At 44.1% G+C, this 27,440-nt stretch overlaps 1 long non-coding RNA gene across 1 annotated transcript; it reads right to left on the bottom strand.

The window, feature by feature from the left end:
• Positions 1-487: 487 nt before the first annotated feature.
• LOC140896194 (uncharacterized) lies at positions 488-26,914 on the bottom strand. The gene is made up of 3 exons (XR_012154461.1): positions 26,835-26,914; positions 26,019-26,180; positions 488-642 (listed from the first exon to the last, which is right to left on the bottom strand). It is a non-coding gene; the product is annotated as an uncharacterized lncRNA (long non-coding RNA).
• Between the last annotated feature and the right edge of the window lie 526 nt (positions 26,915-27,440).

Raw genomic sequence — 27,440 nt, 5'->3', positions numbered from 1 at the left:
ACTTTTTTTTAACCATGGGAAAGTTATTTAATACATCTGCCCCTTAGTTTATCCATCTCTGTAAAGGGCTAATGATACTTACATACCTGTAACTGATGTTCATACAAGGCCTTGAGATGCTTGAATGAAGAAACTATGTACTTGAAAAGCATAATTATATTCATGCATGAGACCATCTCTCGGTCTTTCTCTCCCCATTCCCTATGAGTCCAACATTTCAGGTATATAACTTGAGGTCATTTTTTGTTTTAAATGTGGCATTTAATGTCTCCACTTCAATTTTCTCATTTATACACTGATTATGCTAATTCTCACCTTCCCCATTAGTGGTCATGGCAACAAATTTGAAAAATCGCCGAGACATGGAATTTGATTAAATCATGGAGTTTATTTGTGAAAGGAAAAAGTAGTGAAGCATTCACTTCAACAAGATTAAACTGACAAAGTGTAATAAAGAGCAAATGCCAGAGTACATACAAGAGGGCTATTAAGAGTCTAGCAGAAATAAATATTGAATTATTTCTTTATCAGTCCTGCATATTGTTTTGCAAAAACTCAATCTAGCAGCTTCTCCAGACAACTGAGAACACGGAGGATGTCAGTGCAGCCATGTGATCCCAGGCCATCCATACTCACAGATCTCTGAGAAGAAAAATGGTTGCAACTTAGTATTACAATTAGCGAGGTTCATCTCATTATCAGCCTGATACAATATGCACTAGGAGTTAGGAAGAGAAAGGTACAACATTTTGTTGTACAGGTATTCCAACAGAAGTGTAGTGGATTAAGGGGCAACCATCCCACTCCCACTATTGAGGGAATGACCGTTTTTTTGTGATCTGTCCTCGTTGATGAGAATGCATTAAAGAGGCTGGGTTGGTCTGCCCAGCAATCAAAGGAGGCCTCGTTAGTACTCCAGGATCCCCACAGGTCCACCCTAAATGTGCACCACTGAGGGGATGATATTGCTATCCTTACCAGTAGCTCAGGCCCAGTATAAGATACTGAAACCAGGAGAGCCACACTGAGGTAAAACCGTAGTCATTCAATGGTAAATAAAACTGACACTTGTGCCCAACAGTTACACAAAGGAAATAGGGAAACCTATGTATGTAGTTCAACTACCATTTGACAACCACCAATGGCTGAAGCTAAAAGTTGTGTATTTTGGATATTCTTTGGGCAGCATATCATACAATCATTGTCTCTCTCTCTCTAACTATACTGTAGAAGATCTTCAGAGAAAGATTATATACACAGCACGCTTGCAAAGTCAAAGCTCCTGTGCACGAAAATTCCTCAGAGTAGGTCAGGATGGCTAGCCAAAAACCTGTAAAGAAGAGAAAGGAAAAAAAAAAAATGGTTTGTGGCAGAATTACGAAAGTACAAGAAAAGAAAAGAGAAAAGGGCAGCTTGTTTCAATATCTTTCTGTCTGGGATTGTGTTAACTTTTCCTTCCCTAATGCACAGCAGAGCTGAAACTGAGTTTAGTGGAGGATGATCATTAATGCTTCACATTCAGTGAGTGGGGACAATTACAGATGTTTTTGCTAAAATGTGACATGAAACCATTGCTGGCTTTCTGTTTTTATGGAGACAATTTGTTTTATCCTTTTTTTATATTATGCATCACTGAAATGATTAACTAAATCAAGGCAAACCCTGTGTAACTATATTACCTCATGCAATAATCAAGTAGCTAACAAGAACCATAGCTAAATGAACTTAAAGTAATGACATAAGCATGGCTCCATGCAACAGATATTAGTGCGTTGAATATTTCTTGAGCTATGTAAGGCAAGAAATTGACTTAAGCTTAAGTTTTCAAACTTCGGTGCCTAACTTAAGACACCAAAAGTAAAATTTTCAAATGACTTATAAGCCTGCCCCATTTTTCAAAACTGACAGCGGGCCAGAATTTTAAAGGTATTTAGGCAGCTAAAGACATAAATAGGCAACTGGTGGGATTTTCAGAAGTGCAATGTGAATGCCTTTAAATGTCTGACCCCACTGGCACTTTTGAGCCTAAGTCCCATTGACTTCCACTTCTAAAAATGGAGCAGGTTCCTAAGTCACTTAAAGTGCTTTTGAAAATTTTGCACCTAAATCCATATTTAGGCATTATCTCCCATTCATTTCATTAGCCATGGTGGATGCCCAGCACCTGTAAATGATGGCCTGATTTTCCGATGTCTAAATCTAGAGGTAGGGGCCTTATTTTAGAACTCACAAGCTAGGGGGAAACGGGACGGGAATTGACCCTAGGGCCTAATCTAATGTTAATTGAAATCAAAGGAAAGATTCCTAGTGACCTCAGTTGGGCATTAGATCAGGGTCTTGATGCATTTAGCGGAGAGGAACATCTGTAGAAGGACAGCACGTCATCTTCAGCAGGAAAGGCTCATTCTGGCAAATAGAATTCCACTGGTACGATTGTTCATGGGAAGTGAATAAATAATACCTAGCTTTTATCTAGTGCTTTTCATCAGTAGACCTCAAAGGACCCCCATCATTTATCCCCATTTTACAGATAGGAAACTGCGGCCCGGGGCAGCGTAGTGACTTGCCCCAGGCCATCCAGCAGACCAGTGGCAGAGACATGGATAGAATTCAAGTCTGAGTCCTAGTCTAGTGCTCTGTCTAGTAGGCAACACTACTTATCACAAAGGCCACTGGAATTAACTTGTGGGTTTCATTCAAAATTTTGTAAATGTTTTTTGCAGTATTCCCCCTTATCCACAATATGGGCTAAACCTGCACTCACTGAAGACAAGAGACGTTTTGCATTGTCTTTTTCAAGTGCAAGATCTGGCCTTTAAGCTCTGTGAAAATAAAGAAAAACTAGATGGGGGGAAAAGAAGACTTGCCAAATAGTCTGATGTGGCAATAATAATTTAGGGTGCCTATAGAAGGTGCTTCAGTAGGTCTTCATCTCTGCGCTTTTTTCTTAAATTTTATACTAACTTCAACAACTTCTTAAGAACTAAGCTTTCAATCAGTATATTTAGCATGAGCCTAAGTTTAGACCTCATCATCCTTATTAGTATGTATTGTTTATATTGTGCCTGTGTTTTTGAGACCTAATGGTGCAGAGAACGTAAAAACCTAGTAAATGACAGCCCCTGCTCCAACCAGTTTACAATACTCTACGGTGAGATACCAAAAATGTCAACATGCTTTTCAAACAGTCATTCATTAAGCCTTTCAACACACTTGCAAGGTAGATATTAATACTTCACTTTACAAATGAGGAAATGTCATGGACTCAGAGGGACCGTGAAGTGTTTTGTGCCAGAGGGAAGAATGGAAATGAGAATGCCTGATTCCCTGTCCTGTATTCTTGCTATTAAAGTACACTTACTTGTAAAATGCACATTGACAATGCACTGCAGATAATTAGTGCCTCGGGGTAATCAGAAATGGACTGTAGTGTGGGACTCTTTGTAGCTTGACCACATGGAATATATTCATAATACAGTGAAGAAATTGTTCAAGAGCAATTAAGTGTTGCCCCAGAAAATATTGCCCCAGTCCAGGGGTGCTGGAACACTTTGTATAGTGGGGGTGCTGAGAGCCATTGAACCAAACTGTAAACTCTGTAGATAATGGAAACCACTTCAAGCCAGGGGGTGTGGGAGCACCCCTCGTTCCAGCACCTATGCCCAGTGCCACTGCCAAGGTCAATGAGAACAAAATTGATCAGCCACATAAATGCTGGGAGACTGCCCCAGAGGCTTTTACAACTTGTTTAGCACATGCTGCAAATATCCCTTCCTTCTATCTAAGGTCTCCGTCACTGAGCAGCTCACAATTTTTAATGTATTTGTGTGAGGTAGGAAAATGCTATTACCCCATTTTACACATGGGAACTGAGGCACAGAGAGGTCAACTGACTTGCCCAAGGTCACACAGGGAATCTGTGGTAAAGCCAAGAATTGAGCCCAGGTCTCCCAAGATTTACAGTCGTGCTTTAATTACTGGATCATCCTTGCTGCTGCTGCACTCGTTAATCATGAAGAGTTCCTGCTTTTGCCAATTATTCCTCATTGCCTTCTCATTCACCCTTGTTTGACTGAGATTAAACCCATCACCCCAGCTACTATGTAGAATAGAAGTGGTGAAAAAATTCTATTTAAACTTTTTTTTTTACACAGAAAATGGGGTTTTTGATTAAAAGAATATTTTCACAGGAAGTGTCAGCTTTCCTCAAAAAAAAAAATTCACAAATCTATATATATTCAGTTTTGTAATGAAAAGTCACTTTTTTGCACTGAGAATTTGGATTAAAATACTTTTCTATTATTCATATTTTTCCTCATGGAATAATAATAATTAATAATAAAAACATTTTCAAACAGCTGTAATGTAGATGTAGATATAGGGTCTGTCACTGCAACCCATTATATGCAGGCATTGAGACCATGTTCATGGACCACTGACGTCGATATTTCTAGAACAAGGCATGTTATTTGGCCCTTCCATGCCAGTTAAAACAAACATTTCTCGGAGAGACTTCACATCAAATTATTTTTGACTGACTCTCAGTGCGCTCAGTTTCCGTGCTATAATGAAACTGGTTTGTATGGTTCATGCATTGGACTGTAACTGTTCATTCCATGGAGAATAGTTTTCAGCAATCCACATTCTAACAGAACTCAAGCCAGCTCAGTAAGACAAGTGACACCAAGAAATACACCGTTATCTTATATTAGGAGAAAGCGTATTGTACAGCTTATATCTATGCCCACTCTATACTCAACTTCCTTTCCTTCCGAGAAAGATACTTTTCCTCCCATATTAAAAGACTTCAGTACTGGCAATTGTAATACCCAAATTGCTTCCCTGAAATCCCTGTGGAGAAGCAGCCATAGCTATCTCCACGGGACTTTCCCCCCCTCCCCCCCGCCCAGTCACCTCCAGGCCTTATGAAAGTTTCTCTGCAGGTTCAGGGTTCAGTCCTGGGGCAACGAAGGGGGGTGGGTGGGCTGGGAACAGGACAGGGACACTCAGATCATCTCCTTCACAGCATCACCGGATAAGATAATACAGCCCCAGGCCTGGATTTATGCCAGGGAAACCAAGTGCAGAATGTGGCCATAAAATTCTGCATGTTCCCTGGAAGATCAGCCAGTAAAATTCTGTGGAATAAAAACCTTTCCATCTGTCAATAATGGTTCCCTTTAAAAAATAAATATATATAACCACCACTCTGCTCTGGACCACAAACTATCACTTGCAGTCTCCAACCCAAACTCAGTGAATTTAAAAGCCCTAGCTAGTTTGTTTCTACTTTAGTTAACCTTGGGCCAAATCCTACTGGTTTTGCAATAATTTCATTGACCTCAGTAGGACTGCTTGGCTAAGTAAGGCAGAGATCTGGTTCGCCTATACGCATTGATACAGTACTTCTAACTTTGTATCCCATTAGAGTAATGGCTTGCAGTAAGCATGTCTTGTGTTCCCACCCCAGCTGGCTGTGGTGCAGAAAGGGTAATATAGCTGGAAGCCTGTACTATCTCTCCACGGAGAATTCAGCTGGGCCGCTGGGTGAGAGGATGATGTGTCTTCCCACTACCCAGTCCTGCCCACTCCTCACCCAGCCTAGTCCTTCCACATGACCCACAGAGTCTTACTGTGATTGACAGCCCTAGGCTGCACTTACTGTGCTGGCCATATCCTGGTACCCCAGCCTACTTGTCTGATCACCCATCCGGTGAAGGAAGAGGTGATCCATGCAAGAAGGCTCTCCAGCCTTCTCCCCACCTGCCACGTCCCCTCTGATGTACAGATCTCTGGAACATAATAGAGGCCTAAAGTTAAGAAATGTTGTAGATATGTGGCCACGTCTACACTACAAAATTATGTCGACCTAACTGATGCCGGCATACAGCCACTGTTATCAAACCACTTGTGTGTGTGCAGGTGGCTGCTTGTGCCGGTGGTGCACATCCTCACCAGAAGCACTTGTATCGATTGTATCCTCAGTGTGGGGCATTGTGCAATGGCTCCTGAAAGTCAGTAACAGTCGGCGTAAGCAATGCAGTGTCTGCATTACCTCATTACATGGACCGTGCCGCTACGCCGCTCAGGGAGATGACATGACTAACTCAGCGTAGAAAGGCACTCAGGTCGGTGGGAGCCAGATTTAAGTATGTTTCCATAACTAGGTTGATGCTTCCACAACTAGGTCAATGCAAGGCAGCTTAGCCCAATATTAGATGCACAAATTTGATTGATACATGGTTGTGTTGTGAAGAAAGCTGGAGGAAAAGAAGAAAGAAGAAAGAAAGAGGAGTGGGCACAACTCAACCACGTTTGTCATAATGAAGACAGATGTTTAGAGAATCACAGCCACACTTGCCATGTAGACAGAGCCACACTTAACCTTTGTGATTCACCATAGAAGACCCTGCACTTGCTCCCACTGAAATCCAGAGTAAAGTGCCCACTGACTTCAATCTTCTTAGCAGATGCGCAACATGCCTCAGGTGGCACGTAACCAGGATTCATCACCGAATTTGGTCCATTGGTTGGATCATTAGCTTCTCCGGTCCAAGGCCGGGTACTAAGAGGGAGTGCAACGTGAATGCGGATCCATGTCCCCCACTGACTTCAATGAGGGCTTGGATCTAGGGGTCATCTTATGTGTCCATTTACACAAGCAGGTCAGACTGTTACTCTGTGGCACAATCACAGTTTATATCTTGGAGTCAGTCTATGGCCCAACAGCATAATCTGAAAACCTCTTTAAGAACATTGTTTGGGTGAGTGCTAATTAATAGTTTGAGGAAAAGAAAAATCCAGATTAGTTTGAATTATTATAGAGGCATGACTCCATATTTGAGGTTGCATTGAGACTTGCATTTAAACCAGGATTTAATTTCTTGAGTCTACATTAAAACTTCACTGAGCACAAAAACTGAATTGACAGAGTTCTGAATACCTTCTCCTATGTTTTACTCTTCAATCCCTGCTCTGGAGAAAAAATACCCAGTTCCCATAATAAATAAATAATTCAGCCATTTCCCTTCATTTCTTAAACACAATGAGGGTAAGCCTCAACCCCTCCCCCCCCCTTTAAAACCTATCTTAGAAAAATCATTTAAATCAATCAGATAACAAAATAGAAAACATACTGTTTAATCAACAGCGTGCAATTATGGGATCTCCCTCAGACACAACAATGGAGCCATTGTATCCACCCATCTGAGCAGTCAGCAAATTGTGGTAGTACAAAGCTGTAATGAATTAAAGGCTTTTCTGCAGCAGATAGGATTGCTGTTTGTTACTAAAAAAAGCACGTCCTCTGAAATCCTCTCTAGTCTGTTGCATGCTAAATTCATGTTAGTGTTTCTAGCACAGAATAAAACCTTAAAAACCAGAACCAGGGGGATGAGGCAGGGGAAATTGCCAGACTGGAGTGACTTAATTTTACGCTGATTTTTCTCATTTTGCATGCTAGTGATTTTCTGTAAGTGGTTGGTAGGAGTGCTTATTGGTAGATTTCTTGCACCTCTCTCTGAAGCACTGAAACTGACTGCTGTTAGAGAGGATACTGGAGTAGATGGGCGGGGCTGATCCAGTATGACAATTCCTATGTGACTGTGATAATCATAATGATTCTCTCAGTAAGCACACATACATTTATGCTGACAAAATAATTGCTGTCCAGGCAGAGTGGCTTAGAGGAGCGGGTACTGAACTGGGAGTCAGGAGACCTAATTTCTGTTCCCATCTCTGCCAATGACCTGCTGCATGACATTGGTCAGATCACCTGGACCTAGATCCTCAAAGGTATTTAGGCAACGAGCATCCACCGATTTCAGTGGCAAGTTATGAGTCTACAGACCTTTGCAATCTGGGCCTTCATCTCTCTTTGCCTTGATTTTTCCCTACACTCTATTAGGGAATGAGACTGGTCTATTTAGAATCCTAGCATATAATTTGGAAAGTAAACATGTATTATTTAGAGAGAATTAAATGACAATATTGCAGTTAGTGTTGTGATACATATTTTGATAGGCCTAAGTAATCCAGAGCAATTGTTTCGTTACACTTTGTAGAAATGCAGGGCTGGAAGGGTCCTCAAAGTCATCGAGTCCAGCCCCTGCACTGAGGCAGGACCAAGTAACCCTAGACCCCCCATGGGTGTCTGTCCAACCTGTTCTTAGAACCCTCTAATGATGGGGATTCCACAGCCTCCCCTGGAAGTCTTATTCCAGAGCTTGCCTACCCTGATAGGCAGGAAGTTTTCCCTAATATCTAACCTAAATCTTCCTTGCTGCGGATTAATCCAGTTACTTCTTGTCCTACCTTCAGAGGACATGGAGAGCAACGGATCACTGGCCTCGTATTTACAACAGCCCTTAATATATTTGAAGAGGGCTATGGGGTCCCCTCCCTCCCAGTTTTCTGTTCTCAAGACTCAAAGCAAGCCCAGCTTTTTAATCTTTTCCGAGGTTATGACAAAACAGATGCATTTCTTGGGTTTAAAAAGGCCAGTAATTGTTTTAATTATGAGCAGGGACCCTGAATCACTGAAATTGACTTTGGCCCTCATCCAGTAGCCATGGGAGTAAACAGGAGGTTGGCCATTGACTTCACTGGGAGCAAGCTCGGACTACAGGGCATCAGGGATGCCTAGAATTGCGTAGTAACCTCTCCCCCCTTTCCCACCACACCACCCACAACACGTCACATTGAAACTAGATGCACCTGCTCGGGAATTTGAGTGGGGGCAGAGATTATACATGGTTATAAATCCCGAGCCTATCAACAGCCTTTGGTAAACATTTGGAGAATCCTTCCTACCTGTCTTTCGTCCAAATATTTGCACCGTGCAGGGTTGCGAGTCGTTTCCTGACATGTCCTCAGACTGCAGGTCGACTCCAGAACAGGTGGATTAATCGCCTTAGTTTATTAAAATAATTGCTTGGAACTAGACGGTCCGTCTACCCACAGGAAATTCAGGTGAAGACGTGAACTTGCGGATAAGAATTGTATTTTATTGTATGCGTGTGTTTTAGGGTCTGATCCAAAACCTTAGAAAACGTTCCTGGAAAGATTCCCCAGTGACTTCCCTGGATCTGAGCGATCCTACAGAGAGACCACTTTACAAGATGCTCCTGCCTTGTAGCTGAGCAAAGGATCCGGAAAAGGCAGCGCCAGCCTCGTCTTTTAAAAACGAGCCCCTGTCCTGGATAGTAAAGCCAACCCCTGTCACATTAATCCTCACAAACTGAGGCATTCTCCAGAGAAAGCGCAACGGGAGGTTGCTACGAGGTGAAGTGCTTAAAAAGTACGCGCGAGCCGTTTAACATAAGCAAAGTGGCCAAGGTGAAATAAAACAATCCTTTTGGGGGAAGAGGGAAGCTCTCCGGACTCAGCTTTCGTCGTTAATAGGGCTGCCTAGATGTCAAAAACCAGTGTTTAAGCTTACTGTGCTAAAGCCCAGAGCTGGCAAGATTGCACCCTACACCACACTAATTCCAATCTTCCATTCAACACAACCCCTACTTTATGGCTAACTATACACTGTAATAAGAACAGGAGGACTTGTGGCACCTTAGAGACTAACCAATTTATTTGAGCATGAGCTTTCGTGAGCTACAGCTCACTTCATCGGATGCATACTGTGGAAACTGCAGCAGACTTTATATACACACAGAGAATATGAAACAATACCTCCTCCCACCCCACTGTCCTGCTGGTAATAGCTTATCTAAAGTGATCATCAGGTTGGGCCATTTCCAGCACAAATCCAGGTTTTCTCACCCTCCCCCCCCCCACACACAAATTCACTCTCCTGCTGGTGATAGCCCATCCAAAGTGACAACTCTTTACACAATGTGCATGATAATCAAGTTGGGCTATTTCCTGCACAAATCCAGGTTCTCTCACCCCCTCACCCCCCTCCCAAAAACCACACACACAAACTCACTCTCCTGCTGGTAATAGCTCATCCAAAGTGACCATTCTCCCTACAATGTGCATGATAATCAAGTTGGGCCATTTCCAGCACAAATCCAGGTTTTCTCACACACACACCCCCAACCCCCATACACACACAAACTCACTCTCCTGCTGGTAATAGCTCATCCAAACTGACCACTCTCCAAGTTTAAATCCAAGTTAAACCAGAACATCTGGAGGGGGGGGGAGGAAAAAACAAGAGGAAATAGGCTCAAATAAATTGGTTAGTCTCTAAGGTGCCACAAGTCCTCCTTTTCTTTTTGCGAATACAGACTAACACGGCTGCTACTCTGAAACCTGTCATTATACACTGTAATGAGGGGGTGGAATTTCTGATAGCGTAGCGAAGAAACTATTTGACCTTAAGTTTAATTGTAGGATAAAATTGCGTCGGGGAAAATGTGTTCTCTCTCGCTCAAGCTTTGGTCAGGATCTTTCACTTGATCTCGTCTATAAAATCCACGCAGGGCCACGTCAGGCTGTATGGTCTTCGGGGCAGAAGCTGCCCAAGCACACTGTCAGCGCCGGGTAGGCGCCGTAAGGTCAGAACAATTAACAGCCCGTGGAATCGGACACTGGTGGCTGGAATTTGACCATCAGCAAACTGGATAGCGGTTTAAGATGGGACCCAGAGCCGGAAATTGACTAGGTAGGAGTCATCCCTTCGTGCGCCTAAACATTGTCCATTTTATTTTAAAGCCTTGTTTCCAATGGGCTCCAGCTCAGCTAGGCAATATGTAGGCATCGATCCCTTCTACAGAAAGAGAGAGATCCTTGCCAAAGAGGAGGTTGCGGATTGCCAAGCAGCGTGTAAATTGCAGCCAGGTAGTCCCCCTTTGTTTCTCGCACATTTCCTCCCCGCACCAGGACTTCCTTTCGGGAGGACCCTAGCATCCCCCGCGCAGACTAAACAATAGCTGGAAAGTTTTCTTTAAAAAAACAAAACAAAACAAAAACCAACCCCCTCACAGTTCAAGAGGAGAAAGTCACTGTCCCCACTGAAGCGAGCTGACTGGGGAGGGGAGAAGCAAGGATGTGGCGGAAGCATAAAGCACCTGTCGAAGGCTATTTACGGATTAGCCAAGTGCTGACAGACAAATTGGCAAGATTAATAGGGGCAATCAGGGCTGTGTGGGCTGGAGTTGTTGACTGACATTAATGTGACATCACTTTCATCTGCCTTTGCCTCGCCTTGCTGAGCGGGGACACAGCGTCGCCGGTGGTGCTGGAAGCTCCGACGGGAAGGCAGGGCGGCCAGACACCGGCGCTGGGAAAGGTGTAGCGGGGGAGGTTCGCGTATGAGACCCCAAGTGGGTCGGCTTCGCGCTTTTATTATTAACAGGAACCCTCCCCGCCTAATTGTGCCGCGCACACGGTTAAACACCCTTGGAAGTAAACCCGTCCAGGGAAAAGCCGAAGAGGGTCGAAACACGACCAGCTCCAAGGAGAATTCGTTCTCCGCGCCTTTAACTCTTTCTAGACGCCGACGGAAGGGTGGCTTGGGGGTTAACTCGATACAGTCGAGATGTCCTGGGAGGAATTATTACTCCGATGCGACTGGAGAAATTCCAGGTTTCGCGAGAAAACGCGTCCCCGTTTTTAAACAGCAGGAAGTCAGGTAGCCCACCTCTGCAAAAGTGACTTTAAGTCAACAGAGGTGATTCAGGTTTGGGGGAAATGAGGCCCAGGTGTCTACAATGTATTTTTGGCTGGTTTCTGCATCTGTCAAAACGAGCGCTCTTGCACTAGGTTTTCTGTCCTGAAAAAAGAAAAATCTTAACACATTAGTTACAGTCTGTTTTTATAATGTATTGTCCAGGCACTAAACCTTAGCTCGATGCGCCCGAAAGAACGGGCGGGACCAGGTGTAGATCACACAAATGAAGCATCCAGCGAGGAGCACCGTTGGCACCAAAGGAAGTTAGAAACCCCTTTTAGGGTAAAATCCTGAGGAATACAAGATAAGAGCTAAAAACGCAATTGCAATGCTTGAGTCTAACGCCTGAAGCTTTTAACAAGTTCAATGCCTCGAGAAGGCATCGCTTTCCTCTCTGCCACCAAAACCAATGCAGAAGTTCTCCATGGAACTTTACTGGGGCAAAGCAATCGTGTTTCTTTCGTGCCGAGGTTATTGTGGAGATGGTTTTGTCTTTCTTGTTCTGTTACATTCTGGCCTGCGAAAGTTTCACGCTCATTCCTAACTCTTGCTAATACCCTCTTCAAACGGGCCTTGTTTACACTTCGTTTTTTCATTGTAGTTTGGTCCAGGAGGAAACACAACAGTAATAAAACCTATGAATCTAAAACTGTCCTGACCCAGTGCGCAAAAAGGAAAGTGGGAAGCCAGCGAAGGAGACACACACCTATATTGAAAAGGCTGACGTAATTTGTGGGCACTGAAATAATTTTTTACCTAAGGATGAGGACAGGGGAAGATGGTGAAAATCTGATTTATTAAAAGGAATCTGCACGCAAGAGATCCCATCAAATGCATTGATACGGGCGCATGTACCAATATCCCAAAGAAAGATTCGAATTCGGTGCAGTCCCTGGGGCCCTAAATATTTAGCGATGGTGACTGACTGATTGAAAAGTCCGCTAGACCCAACAGCCGGATCCTGCAGTTAGGGTAAAAACCCCTGCTGAGGTCAGGGGGAGCAGTGTCTGGCTAAGGACCTTAAAATCGAGCCCTTTGGCTGCCGGTCTGATTTAAAGGGAGTGGGCAAAAGATTTGGCTATCGATGTTGGGGAAATCATGGTAGGTCACTGATTTTTGAGCAGATGGTAATCTTTGGAAGGGTCTGCTTGAAATAGTCCTGGAAAGATCAGGTATTTCTCAACCCCAGGGCTCCTACAGTTATTACTATTTCAGGTGGGATCATCAAAGGCCACGTGCCAATATGTGTTAGCCCTGATCATCGAAAACCGGGAACTCTGAGCTCTGCGGGGGGGAGCCTCTGGAGGAGTGTTTAAATGCCCGATCCTGCCCTGCCTACTCCACTGGGCGAAGAGAATCGGGCCGTTTGAAACTGTACCAAAAACGCTGCAAATCTGAGTGCTTTTCATACATCTTTCGTGTGCACTTCCAGTTATTTTCCAAATCCAATCCCAGCACCAAAGCTAGTCTGTCCTTGTCTCGACTGTAGCTTTCTTAGGAGCTGATGGAAAACATATTCCACAGCTTGGAGCAAGACAAAAGCAGCAATAACCACACACAGAAAATCTCCCCAAATAATGCAAATGTGTTTCTGTGAAAACGACAACAATCATATTTGCTCACAGAAACTGATTACGTATACAGTTTACCAATCCAGCAGCAAAATTCAGGGCATTCAGTGGTCTGTTTGTAATCTCATCCTTCTTTTATTAACATAAACACCACTCAACCAAAATATACATGGCCACCTACTAAGCCAGTAAAGTGAATGTAGAGACCATCTCGTTGCTTTCACAAAGCATATTAGCTTGCCTTTAGTGTGTGAATGAATATGTGTGTACATGGCTCTCTCTTTCTCAAGACTTCTTACTTATATAGATGTACAAGTATTTTAAAATATATATAGACATTCATTGAATGTCGATATATACTAAAATACTATATCTATCTATATATTTACACACACACTCATGTATACCCCACAACTGATCTCCCACCTCCAAAACTCTATTTTGGTGTTTTTTACTTTTTTCAAGGGGAAAAAATATCCATTGACATTCACACACAGCTAAACTATCCTGTATAACAAAACTTTGGTAGGTTAATTTTTTTTTTAGTCCTTGTTCTCAGTCTCTCTCCATTCTTGTCCCACAACTTCAGACAATATCTAAGGTTCTGGGTTCAACACTGCTTGCAGAATTCAGTCTCTTGGTGACAGTTGCTTTGGGCGAGGTAGGTTGCTTTGCTTTTTCTGCTGGCTCTGGGTCGAGAAACAGGGAAGAAACAGAGAAACTCCTCCTTCTGAAGCGAGGGGATCAGTGTTTATTTCGTTATTTTACATGTGGGGACTTTTTTTTGCTCTCTGTCTGCCTCCTTTCTCCTTCCCCCTTTACAGTTTTGGAGGGAAATGTACCTGTCCCCGCACGTGTCTAATCTATCTGCACACGCTATTGTTCACCAGAACTTGGAAGTCCTGTTCTTTTCTTCAAACAGATGAACCAAACACTTTACAGTTTCAGGGTGACCTTGGAGAACATTCCAGAGAAATAGCTTCTTTTAATTAAGTGAAATCTGTGCAAATCAGACACAGGGCTTCTCTTATAGCTTTGCGGTCTGAAACGTTTTCCCTGTGTTATCACTCTCCTTTCTGACACCCCGGCGCTAATTTCACAACACACGTATATTTGTTTTAATCAAAGCACTTTATACCGCTTTAACATCCATCAGAGGAGTTCATATTCTTGTGAATATGACACAATCTCTCCCCAGATGCCACGGCTATATAGACAACGGTTTGTATACGGTTTAAGTGCTTAGCATTTTGCCCTCCTGTTGGTTTTTGCAATAAATACCTACAGAAGTGTCTGCTGCGATTCGCCTTCTTGTAATTTCTGGTCTCGCTATGGGGCAGATCTATTTCTATTTCTCGCTCGGGGCTGCTCACAATCGGCTTCGTCGCACAGAGCAGGGCTCGTCTCTGAGCAGGTCTGCTCGGACATCGCCCCTTTCCATCGAGTGCGCTGGTTTTTACACGGCGTAATATAACCTTGTAACCTTAAATAAGATTCCAAAGCGAAGAGGCAAATAGCAACACCAGGCGCAGCCCGGAGCCGGGTGCGGATTCTGATTCACATCCATGATCTATCCATCTCCGATGCCTGCGGGGAGCTCCGTTCTGTAGAAACCGGGAACCCAGGCCGCGTTGCAATCACTGTCTGCTTTATCTCTCAGCTCGGTGTTGGAAGTTTCAGAATGATGGAGGAGGTTGGGAGTAGACAGATAAAGAGAAGGGATCTCTCCCTCCATGATCGCTCGAAATACAAGCTGAAGACTATGGGATAGAAAAGAAGGCGGCAATCGTTGGAGAGTCGGCGGAGGAAAGCTCTCGATTAGTGCAATGCTGGGGTGATTTTAAATCCGGTGACTCGACAAGATATAATCTCCCCGCACCACAAATAATATAGGCTTTAAAGTAGCCGCCGTGTTAGTCTGTATCTGCAAAAAGAAAAGGAGGACTTGTGGCAGCTTAGAGACTAACCAATTTATTAGAGCATAAGTTTTCGTGGGCTACAGCTCACTTCATCGGATGCATATCGTGGCTTTAACAACTCTGTCTGGAAACGAATGCGACAATTCAGAGCGGCATTCGTAAACCTTCCGCTCTAGCTCTGCGTGGAGATTCCTAAAATAATTTTAAAACAACTCCCAGCAGATATTTTAGGACCACAATTTCATCCAGGACCTCCCCGCTCAAAGGATACATTTCCTGATCGTCTACGGTGCTTTAAATTAGTGTTTTTGCAACATTCAAATAATATCAATCTCCAGGGGGAAGTGTTCAGGATTTTTGTGTTTTAACCGTAGACTACCCAGAATGTCAGAGCAATAAACTCAGTGTGTAAAACATGGTTACTGTATCATTCATTCGGTGTTCTTATTCCTTTAAGATATACATCCAAATTCCCTTGTTTCAGGCAGTTTGTTTCCAGTGATTTCTGAGACAGACAAAACGATAAGATTAAACTTTTGCCTCCATCTCTCTTTGATTTATCGATTTTAATTGGATTAGCTGCAAACTGATATTTTTGAGGCATATTTTAAGGACTGGAGAGGGGGAGATTAGCTGTCAGGAGCCGAGTGTTTTGCCCTCCAACCAGTGAACTATTTTAAAAATCAACGTGTGACTAAGGAGAAAGCAATCGAATTTAAGGGTTGGTATTTTGCATTTTCAATAAATTTCTCCAGAGGTTGCCCGGCACGGACGGAGAGACACACACGAAATATAAAGGTAGAATAAGAAAACTTAATCTATCAGACCCTAGAATTAGATGGACTCATGGAGAAAACAACTGCTTAATGGCAGAGCGCTAGTCACTCCAGAACCAAATACCTGTGTTTTGCAGAGACTCGTCTATCTGCTTTTCTATATTTCATGTTTCCATTTTAATTTACCCCAATCCAATTCTTTGCGGATTTTTTTCCCCCCGGAGTGTAATTTCTTAGAGTGTTCTTTTGTGTTAATTAAAAACAATGCATGTCTACTTAGCCTGAACCAGATTCCTAAAAGGAGATTAACCGCTTCAATGATTATTTTGATAGGAAATGAACGATATGATTGTCCACATTGTTCTATTTCTAACAAGCACAGCCTCTCTAGTTAGATACAGACTGGGGGTATGTGCTTATACCACACTGTGTCTGTTTCACCCCAGTTTTAGCGTTTAGTTATAATTATAATTAACGCTATGGAGTCCGCACTATGTTAACAGACGCAGTATATTCTAAGCACATACTAGTGGGGACTCCATAAGATTAATTATAATTATAATTAAACGCTAAAACTGTGATGGAAAACGCCACCAGACGAATCGTGCAAAGCATCAGGCTTTCGCCTATGCAGATGACCGACAAATGGAAATCAATTCTTGACCTATAAGAAAAAGTTAAAGGTAAAAAAAAGAAAGAGCCAGTTTGAAGATAATTTCTGCGTTAAGGCGCTGGGATAGATTCCAACAAAAACAATTGCTTAGCCTTAAAGGAGGGTGAGAAGAGAAAATTGTATTTTCCTGCGTAGGGAGGATATGTCAAAAGTCGTTTTGCATTGTTTACACAGCAGAAAGGAGTCCAGAGCTTTCCCTCTTTGCCTTAATTTTCGTGTATAGTTTACATTTGAGATTTATGATGGACACAAGAAGGTAAAAAACACCTCTCCTCAAATGTTAATTGGCGGCATAATCTATAATCGGTGAAACTAACCATCGGTGGGTGCGGAGTAATATTGTCCAACTCTGTGTGTGGACATTCGCCCAATCTACATACATTGGATGACATCCTGGCTCATCTGAAATCAATGGGAGTTTTGCCAGAAATTTGAATGGGGCCCTGGTTTCACTCACTGTCAGAGAGAGACTAGGTTGAGGCAGGGGGCTCAATCCTGTAGCCCAGGAGGAAGCAGACCTCTTGCTAAACTCAACAGAAATTCTGCTTAGCTGAGGGTTGCAGGAGCAGCATCAGGTGGAAGCTAATTCGAATTGTGAAAAGTATTTTTCTACCTGCATTTCTGTTTACAAAGGGAGGGGTTAAATGGAGTCTTGCCAAAGTGACAATTTAATGATCTTTCCAAACATATCCAACTTTACTGAAGCAAAAGAAAAGTGAATAATCTCTAGTGCTTTAAATTATCCCAGCTCTGCACAGATAACTAACTATTTTATCCTAGGGAGAGGGTTTGCTATTCCCATTTTGCAGACGGAGAAAGTGTGGGCATTGTAGTGGCGTTCAGGGTGCGGTCCAGGGAGCGGTTTATTGTGTGCTTTGCCCCTAGCCCTCTGGTCTATTTAAAGGACTCTTGAAAAACAAGGTGTTATTCTGGTGTCCTTTCGCCAATGGACACGGGGGGAGCGGGGGATGATTCGAAGAAGAAACGAAGCGCGAGGGGATCAAGCCCACTCCACTAACGTTAATGACTCTCTGATTTAGGGGGCTAATCTTTACTCCGCCTCATCATCCGGTTGGCACCAAAGGGAGCAGAATGTGGCCTTTGGATTGCCACTGGAATGTATGTCGATACACGGTCTCCGCACCCAGCCCTGCCACTCCTCACTGGCAGCAATAGCAGAGTGAGGACAGGCTATTCCCCCTGCGTGGGGATTTGCAAGAAAGGACCCTGCCATCCTTGTCTGCAATCTTCATTTTCTATTCTTCTATTTCTTTCTTCACAGTCTCATCACTGGCAACGACACCACTTCGAAGAGGCATTGTTTGAGCACGATACATGTTCCTTATATGATGAATATTTACATACGCTTTCCCCGCATGCAGTGTGACGTTACCAAGGCTGGATCAGTTGGGAAACTGAGTCTTAAGCCTTCACGAATCAGACTGGGAATAGAATGGCAGAACCTCCCTTATTGGCACCAGACAGTAAAGATGCACGCATCTCGCTATCTAACCGGTTATTCTGCCTAGAGAGCTGGAGAACTAGGGGGAGATTGCTAGAAAGCTGCCCGGGGCTGTATTTAGCACCTACAAGGGGGATGGGGCGGCGGCGGAGGGTGGGGTGGGGGGGATCCGTTCGTTCTCTGGAAGCTAAATCATCGATTAATGTAGAGAAGCCTTTCCCTTAGCAGGTGGCTAACTAACGCGAAGGCCTTGCTTGCTGATAATTGTACATAGTGGGAATTTCAGATGGAAATCTTTCCTTAAAGCAGTTATAAACAATGCACATCTGCATTAGCTTGGCTTACAGAAAGGGACATTGAGGGTAAAGTTTGCACGGAAATGTACTTTGATTGATCATTTGGTCGAAAATCTCCTCCTGCTTTTACTCCACAGATAAGTGAGCGCAAAAGCGCACCAGACATAGCCGATCTATAGCATGCATTGATTGACATGTGCGTTTGGGGAGTGGCTTTTTTTAAATGCCATAATAAGCTCGTGATGACGGCTACCTATAGGTCATACAAAGGCTTCCGAGCTGAAGGTATTATTTGGTCTCGCAGTGGATGAAGTATGTCAGAACTCTTCGGTTATCTCTTGGGATTAGTCTGAAAATGTTGGCATTTGTGCGTGATTTCCGCTTTACAGTTCAATACACGCTGCTATCCTTAGCTAGCCAAGGGACACAACTGACAACAGGATGCATCCGATGAAGTGAGCTGTAGCTCACGAAAGCTCATGCTCAAATAAATTGGTTAGTCTCTAAGGTGCCACAGGTCCTCCTGTTCTTTTTGCGGATACAGACTAACACGGCTGTTACTCTAAAAACTGACACTTTGGAATTGACAAACCTCGTGGCTAGAAATAGTCTCTGCTGGCCTGTGAGTCTGGAGTGAAAGGGGCTTTCTGCTGTGCTCCAGGTAACTGGAGAGCTTTGATTGGACACAATGAGTGGAAAGGTTTTTGTGGCTGTTGTTGGAGGGACCAGATTGGACTTCCCCATCCATGTTACCAGCTGACCGTCCTTTTTATCATACTTGCCCAGGGAATTATGTCAGTAAACAATGCGCGTTGTGTGTGTGTGTGTGTGTGTGTGAAAGACACACACAGAGAGTTCAGTTTGCTGTCATGTATTCCCCAAAAGAGCCCCCACAGCTTCCTTCTAAAAGCCCAGGGACCCCAATTCGTTCTCCAGGAACATCTCTTCCCTAGGATGCCTGGCTTCGGGGATGATTCATGGACATATATGGGACATTTGGACCCAACCTCCGGTACTCCTTTCCACTGACCTCACTGACTCTGCGAAAGAGGAGGGCGCTTGGCTCCAAAGCCTGTTAGAGGGCTCTAACGAAATGATTGCAGGCGGGATAAGGTTTCCCAATAATGCACGGATCGTGCCTGCCAAATAGTCGAGACGCACCCCACCTCTGCCGGAGAAACAGTTCCTGGAGTCCCTATTGTCTTGCATGTAATGGTGCCGCCTTGTTCTAAGCGTATGTCCCCTAGGTATGGACAGGCAGCATACAGTTGATCTCATAAGCTGATTTGGTGATTTATATTTCTACTTTGGACCAACGCCTCAACTATCAGAAATTCGGATCTATTTTTCGGCAACTCCTTATCTTCTTTAAGTTTTCAAAGTCATGTTGATATTTCCGTATGATTGTACCAACACACTGTGCTTCTGGACAACAATACCTTATCTTCCTCTGAGAACTAATTTGGATATTAATCAGCTAGGTATTAAAAATTAGGAAGACTTTTATTGTCAAAGAGAGCAATTAGAGTACATGTAAATTAACTCCTGGGAACTTCTGCAACCTATTTGGTTATTTTCTTTTTTTTTTTGCATCCCATTGTGCTATTTATTTAGCAGAAAAATCAACACGCTCACTTGTCCCCTGTATAGAATGGAAATATACCGTATTAATTCTCTTCAGTCTGCATATTAGAAAAAGCTTTTTCTCCCTTCGCTCAACTGTGAATAAATACAAACCAGTATTTTATTTTTGGTCCCAAACTCTCACTACCGAGCAGGACTTTTTTAAACCCACAAAATGGTGTAAGCTTTGCAAAGTGTGTGTGTGTGTGTGGGGGGGGGGGGTTTCTTGCAACATCACAACAATTACAACTATGTCCCTTGTCCACAAACAACAAATCCAGCTATTTTCCCAAGTCACATAAAATCAAAATCCCCTGTCTTTGACGCATTTTGTCATTTACTTTTGCCTCACTCCAACTACCTAAGATTTGGATTCGGGCATTTCAAATGCATTTTGATTATAAAGGCAAACCCCGAAAATAAATTCAAGCATAATTCGGGGGCGGGAAGATACAGTTTATAAAACCTTGCTCTCAGAGGATTAAGGTTGTTCATGCTACAAGAATAATTGTCCTTCTAATGACTCTGTAGCGGTTTTATCTTCATTCAGCAAACCAATTTAGTTCCTTCAGAATTATTTGCTTTCAGCGCACATAAGAAAGTAAGAGATGACTTATCTGAAACATTCGTGGGACCTAAACATTTCTTCTGGACAAGTTACTCAGAGCAAGATTATTGTATGGTTAATAACGCTTGTTGGGGTTAGAAACGCGTCTTGCCTTAGAAATAGGCTTATTGGTGGGCTCCGTTGATTTATATCAATATTTATGTTTTTCCAAAGGATAGTTTAATCTTATTTTTGTCAGCGTACTCCCCTCTCTTTAAGTACTACTTCACTTTTCATGCAGCAGCTTATTCTGAAAATAGCGTCAAAAGTCATGGGAGATAATGATTGTCTCGAAGGGATTCTAGGTTTGGCTCAATAGCGGATTTGCTGGGGAACGCAACGCATGGCCCGGAGGAGCGTCACCTTGCAAGAGGTGAAACAGGCCAGACCCTGCTCTCTGATGTCACTAAAGGAAAGGCCAGCCTCAACAGAAAATGATCCCGTGGAGGGGGGGGGGGAGGGTTATAAAACAAAACAAGCTTGGGACTGGTGAGATAACACACAATCCAGACCCGATCCTGCAGGCTCACTGGGAACTTTGCCTGAGAAAGGATTGCAAGATCAGACCTAAAACAGCTTTCCTCCAAATAGCTGACAACAAGAATACCCTGTAGCAGGAATCAGACGTGTAGGTTCAGTCTAATCTCCCTTTCTCAATATAAGAATATTCACAGCTCTTCTTTGGTTTCTCTTGCACCCAACTACCTGATACATCCGCAGACGCATCGATGCGATAAAGCTCCTTTCACTCCAGAATCAGAGGCTCCTGCCCCAGCCTGGAAGTGCTGGACAAAGCTTCTTTTGAATCTAACGATGGTTAGGCCAGATCGACCGAAAGTTCAGTATCTGGAGGCTAGGGGAGACTAATTCCTTTGATCAGAAGGCACCAACTTCTGCCTCAAGGCAGGGCCCGATCCCGATAGCAATTCAGTAACATCTTGTCTGGCTGCGGAGCTCGCTTCCAGACTCTTCCCCCCCCCCCCCCCCCCCAGCCCATTTATGCCGTGGTTAGCTGCGCAGATCTGAGTTCCAGCCAGCGGGAAAATGCTCAAAGCATTCTCGCTACCCACCCGTACGCGAAGATATAAATACATGGGGATATTTTAAAGATCTCCTCTGTGGGAAGCGATTGTGTCTTGGATCTAAATAGTAACGTTCGAAGGTTAATATCTCTGGAACTAGTTTCTGTTTCAGGGACTACTCCTTTGCCAGCAAACTCCCCAAAAATCTTGCGCTAAAGAGGGCTGTAAATTTCTGCGCTGTGATGTTGTCAAATATTTCATTGAAGAACGTCTTTGAAACTGTGTGTTTTGGGGCAACCTCGGGACCGTGCAGCTAAAAAGTCCAATCCTTTTTTCCCACCAAGGCTTGAACTTCTTCCTAACATGCAGCTGCCAGGAGGCCTTAAGTGCTGCATTTATGCTCCAATAGACCCAACAGCGGCTGGATTCGACAACTGAGCAGCAGTAATTTGTGCAAAGCCGCCCCAAAACTCGGGGGGTCAATCTTCACGCTCCCCGCAAACCCCTGTAGATTTCGCTCACTCCCGACTCGGAACCTACGCTTGTAAGATCCCACTGATGTGTGTGTTCCGCTATAAGATAATATTCTATTCAGGCCGTCTAATGCTGTTCACGGAAACCATATTTATACATTCATAACATAGGTCAGGGCGCAGATGTGTACACATGGGTGTGTAGACCTGTACAGACATAGGTGTATGTTGTGTGATGGGAAACACACATTCTAGATAAATGAATAAAAGGATCAATGAGACTAGGGAGTCAGATTCCGATCAGGGCTGATTTGAAATCAATAAGCGTTATGGGAGGGATGGAAGTAGGCCCTGATTTCCGGGTGACTTTCCACAAGCATAAGTGGACCAGTGAATGGCGTATGCATGCTGCATTGTGGGGCTAGTTATATCCTCGCTGCACTCTCATGGCATGGACCTGCATCTGAATCCTGTTTCGTCCAATAGCCTGCTACCCTCTGCCTTTAACCCCTTGTGGCCAAGACTGGGTTGCTAAAGCTGGCTCTCTTGCCTTGCTGGTCTCCAGGGAAATCAGCGGCGCTCCGGGAAAGCTTGTCTTTTCCGCCACATATTTCCTGCATGAACTCACTTACGGTGCTTTGAGCGATGGTGGTTGTTTTTTTGTTTTTTGTTTTCCCCTACCCGGAGAAGCTGAAACGCTGATGGTGCGTGAGACCGAAACCTACGCCGGGTCCGAACTTTAGTAACAGATCGCGGATGCTAGAACTGCCCCGAGGGCTTTGCATCCCCCCCTAGCTTTGCCCAGACCTTCACTGGTTAATCCGCCGTGCACACGTGCAGCTGGGCTCTTAAAGGTGGGATGGGGAGCAAGCGTCTACCAGGCTTTTCCCCCTGGAGCAGCCTCTTCTGGACAGGTTCTTATAGAGGGGAGATGCCAATGAGCTGCCCGAAGCGTGCCCCCCGCCCCCAAACAGTGCCCCCTCCTGTCAACACCTTTTAGGTTGGAATATTTACACGTTAACAAAATGCCCCCCTCCTTCCTCCCTCCGTCTGTAACCCACTGGCTGAATCCGCCCCGTCACTCCCTCCCCTCCTACCTTATGTAAACGTTTAGGCATCAGTTTGCACTGGGCTAAAGCGAGGAGTTTGGGCGATCGCCTCCAGAAAGCGAAGTAGGGGGGCGGGCTTCTCCAACTGAAGTCCCTGGTGTTAATGAAAAGCAGGGGCAGTGGAGAGGAGGACGCACGCCTGTCTCTGCCCTCTCCATGGGTGGTCTGCGCTCGGATAAACACATGGGCCTCTTAGCAAAGCAGCACCCAACTGCACATTCTTCTTACCACAATACTACCTATATACATTTCCATACTCGGATTACAGGCTGGCTTGTTGCAGAGTCTAGTTCACTTAAGCAATTAGCTAGTAAAAATACCTTCAGCGCAGGAAAAGGAAGAAAGCTCAGATTTGTCTATTTTTACACAAAGCACGGCAGATTTAAAAAAAAAGAGGAGAAAAATGTCTTTTGGAAATTAATTTTAAAACAAAGGGTTATTGAAAGAAAGAAAGAAAGAAAGAAAGAAAGAAAGAAAGAAAGAAAGAAAGAAAGAATAGAAACGTTACAGGCCCGCTGGACTGATTTTTAGCCCAACCGTCTGATGTGAAATCTCCATCAAAGTGTCAACATATTTTAAAAATACAATAATTGCTCTAAATTATATTTTCCCCATCTAGTTTATTTTGCTGACGGGGCCACAGATAAGGAGGGGAGATCTTATATTTTTAATGGGTTTGTTTTATACAGGAAAATATCTATCCACATAAATCACCGGTCTGACATTTTTCTAGGGAATGAATTTAAGACATATCCTATTTGCCCTTTAAGAATCCGGTCTTGACCATATTTTGAATAATTTTGACGTTTTATAACCAACAAACCACGGAAGCTAACAAGTTACCTAACAACTTGGTCCTCTCAGTCTATAATAATAGTGACACCGAGGGTTAATTTATTGTAAAATAAAATCCTTGTGCTATATACAATAAATCATGTCTTGGCCTTTACTCCCAAAATCTGTTATTTACTAAACACACAGGTTAGTTTATTACATAAAACGATGTAACATTTCTTCCTTTCCCACAGCTAGGCCTATAAAATACGGAGTAGATTATGACTGGGGTTTTTGTTTGTTTGTTTGTTTTGTTTTAAAGTTTACCAGATAAAGACGTCGGGGAAAAATCTTCACACTCCCAAAAGTCAGTGGGGGAAACAAAGAAAACAATGAAGCAAAAGACTGTTTTATTTTAAAGAAAATTGTTTCGTTAAAACCACTGAAACAAGCCTCATCTTTGCTTCAGCTGATTGTTTTTTCTGATACAATAGTCGAGATACTTCCTCATGTAAATTACCACCATTTTAACTTGAACTGCAATACAAGCAGTAAAGCCGGACTTTTATTTTTCATGTGTCCTTATCAGCACCCCAGAAACAATTGCAAAAGATCTTAATACGTTGCATCCCTTGTTTACAATTCTGGAATTGACATATATAATCTGCGTTCTGAATTGTTTAATTTCCGAGTTCATTCCTATATTTCTTTCAAGCAAAGTGGGGGGAGGGAGGGAGAGGGAGGAAGGCACCTACAATGCGATTTCATATTTTAAAGAAATCAAGAAAAATAATAATTTGAGCTATAACACAACAGCTGCAATGGAGAAGAATAGGTTAGACAAGCTCACAAGACAATTAAACGCTGATTTAAGAAGGGTATTCTGCATTATAAATCTGGTATCTGTAAACAGAGAAAACATATGCTCACTTACTGAAGAAGAGATGGGGAAATGTCTGATGTTTTTTTTTAAACTGAGCAACAACACATGATACACTCACGATTGGTTATCCCCGTTTGCTCTATGCTTTTTCTGGCATAGAATGGTATTTTAACCCGTGTGCCTTCCTGCTCTGAGATGGAGATGTGGAACGGAATTTTCTGCACTGGGGGATGGTCCCTCCTCTGTATAATATCAGTTTATGGGACCATTTCACCGCATTTCTGTAGCCGGGGGCGTGGGGAGAAGGCCATATAGAAACAGAGAGCCCCCTGTCACATTGCAGTTGTATGTGGATTATCCTGCAACCCAGGCCCTGAATCAAGGCTATTTACTAGAGAGCTTTCTTTCTGGCTCGCAGCTCAGGTCATTTTACCGGCTGTGAAATACCAATCAAAAAAACATTGTCTGCGGTGCATACGTTTCATCTATGCTTCATTTTTTGTCCTGTTAGCATGTTGTAAGGGCCAGTGACACACAATATATACCGAGGCACACTGACAGATCTGAACCGAGCAGCAGAAGTCCCGAAATGCGCTCGTTTCCCGTGGAAACATGCGTTCTGCTACCCCTTGCAAACGCTGGAGATTGCGTCTGAGTTTTGCAAGAGGAAAAAAAAAACACAAAACACAAAAAACAAACCCCTGATGTGAAATCCCTGTTGGTGGTATCACAGATGTGTCAGGCGCCCTAGAGGCTAGTAACGACTGGCTGCAAATAACGTTAACAGGGATTTTGGAAACCCGATCAGTATCTATCTTTCTTTTAAAAGGTATTAAATTATCATAAAACCCTTAAAAGCGAATCTGGGCAGAAGGGGAAATTAAAGGAGGAAGGAGAGAAGGCGGAGGGGTTTTCAGCCTTTCACTCGGCTAAGATACTTTGCAGAGCCGAGAACAGGCAGGAGCAGAGCAAACTCTGGTGGATTTTTTTTCGTACTATCTGGCCTTTGCTCCCCCCCCCCCCCCTTGACAAGAAAGAAAACGGCAACAGCCAGCACATCTGCTCAGTTTCTAGCGATGAACTGTGAAAGCCAAACTCCCCCCCACACACCCCCCGCACAAGCCCCCCTCTTATAGCTTAATTGTGCAAAAGTTACCACGCGCGCCTGGTAAGAAGGTGACAAAAGTTTAAAGTGACTTACCTTGATTAGTGAGTGACAGCTTTACTGATGAAAAGATGGTCAGACTTTTTTGTGGGTGGGGGTCTGATGAAGGCCTTGCCCTCCTTTTCCTCCCCCCCTCCATGTGGGGTGTGGGTGTGTGTGTATGATCCATTACTTCTGAGGATCAAAGTCTGGCCATAGCTGAAAAAATCAACACATGTTTATATCACAACAACAACAAACAACAACAAAAATCTAACCCGGCAGCAAAACAGGCCACGGGCGCTATTTTATATGGCTTAGCAAGGGGCCCTATGCGAACTACCAGGGACTTTTCTTTCTGATTTCTTTTTATTAAAGAACCCCTGAGAAGATGTTTACATTTCGCTGTATAAACATCCTGCCCATGTTCCTGTCTATCTTCAAAAGAAATAAGAAACTTGGTTTTTAAGTGGGAGAGCTTCACTCCGGCTACATTTCAAATAAGAGTCGCACTCCAGGGCGAGCCGCATTTCCCCTTTTTCATCGAGTTGTGTACAAACAGCCCTCGTGGCTTTCAGAGCCAGCAAACAGCTGTCTGCATCGGGCCGGAGCCCGGGAACTTAGCTTCTGCGGCTTGGATTTTTGTCTCTTTTAAATCCTGCAGGCGCTTTGTCTTTTCCTTCCCCCCCCCCCCGCCCCCCCAGCCCCGTTTTGATCTCTATCATGATTTAGGAATAGAGACGGTAAGAGCAAAGATCTTAGAAAACTCCCTCGTACGTTGCAAATTTGTCTTCACTGTCCTCAACTGGGCTTTGGGGGCTGAAAATCAGAGACGTCCGGATGAAAATGTTAGTGACTTAAAAACGTGGTTACCTGCGGGGCAAAATAAAGACAATAAAACGCCCTCTCTCCCGGCCCCCCTCCCCCCAATCGCCCCCGCACAGGCCTCCTGGGCCGGGGGGTGGGGGGCCGTATTGAGAAGGGATTGACGCCCAGGAGGAGAAGGAGCAGCCTGAGACTCCGTTGCAAAGCAGTTGGCCGGAGTGTAAAGGTCCCTTTAAGTGCCCACCAAAGCTGAGCTTGAGCGAAGGGGCGGGCGGGCGGGGGGGGGGGGGAGAAAAGGGGGAGGTGGGGGAGTTGGTCGGGGCGGGGAATTCCTCTTGCTTCTTACGTCTGACTGTCAAGACCCGACAGACGCCGCTGACACGAGATAAAGTTAAAGGCGATCGGCGCGGCTGGGGGCAGAATCCAGCCCGACGGAGATGAAAAGCAGCTCCCAGCAGCAGCCGAGCTGAGAGCCAGGAGGCGGCGTTGGGGGAGACCAGCCTCTTCCAAAACAACGTAGGGGAAAGGGGGAAAAAAAACCCCACCAATTCCAGGGGGCTTCTCTGCTCGGCGCCCGAGCCCGGACAGCAGCCCCGTCCCTCCGCCTCTTGCCGCGGGGCTCGGATTTAGGGCCAGGGTGGAGGGGTCACTTGC

Source organism: Lepidochelys kempii, chromosome 12 (assembly GCF_965140265.1).
Source record: "Lepidochelys kempii isolate rLepKem1 chromosome 12, rLepKem1.hap2, whole genome shotgun sequence".
Taxonomy (NCBI): Eukaryota; Metazoa; Chordata; order Testudines; family Cheloniidae; genus Lepidochelys; species Lepidochelys kempii.
This window is presented reverse-complemented; position numbering and strand designations above follow the sequence as displayed.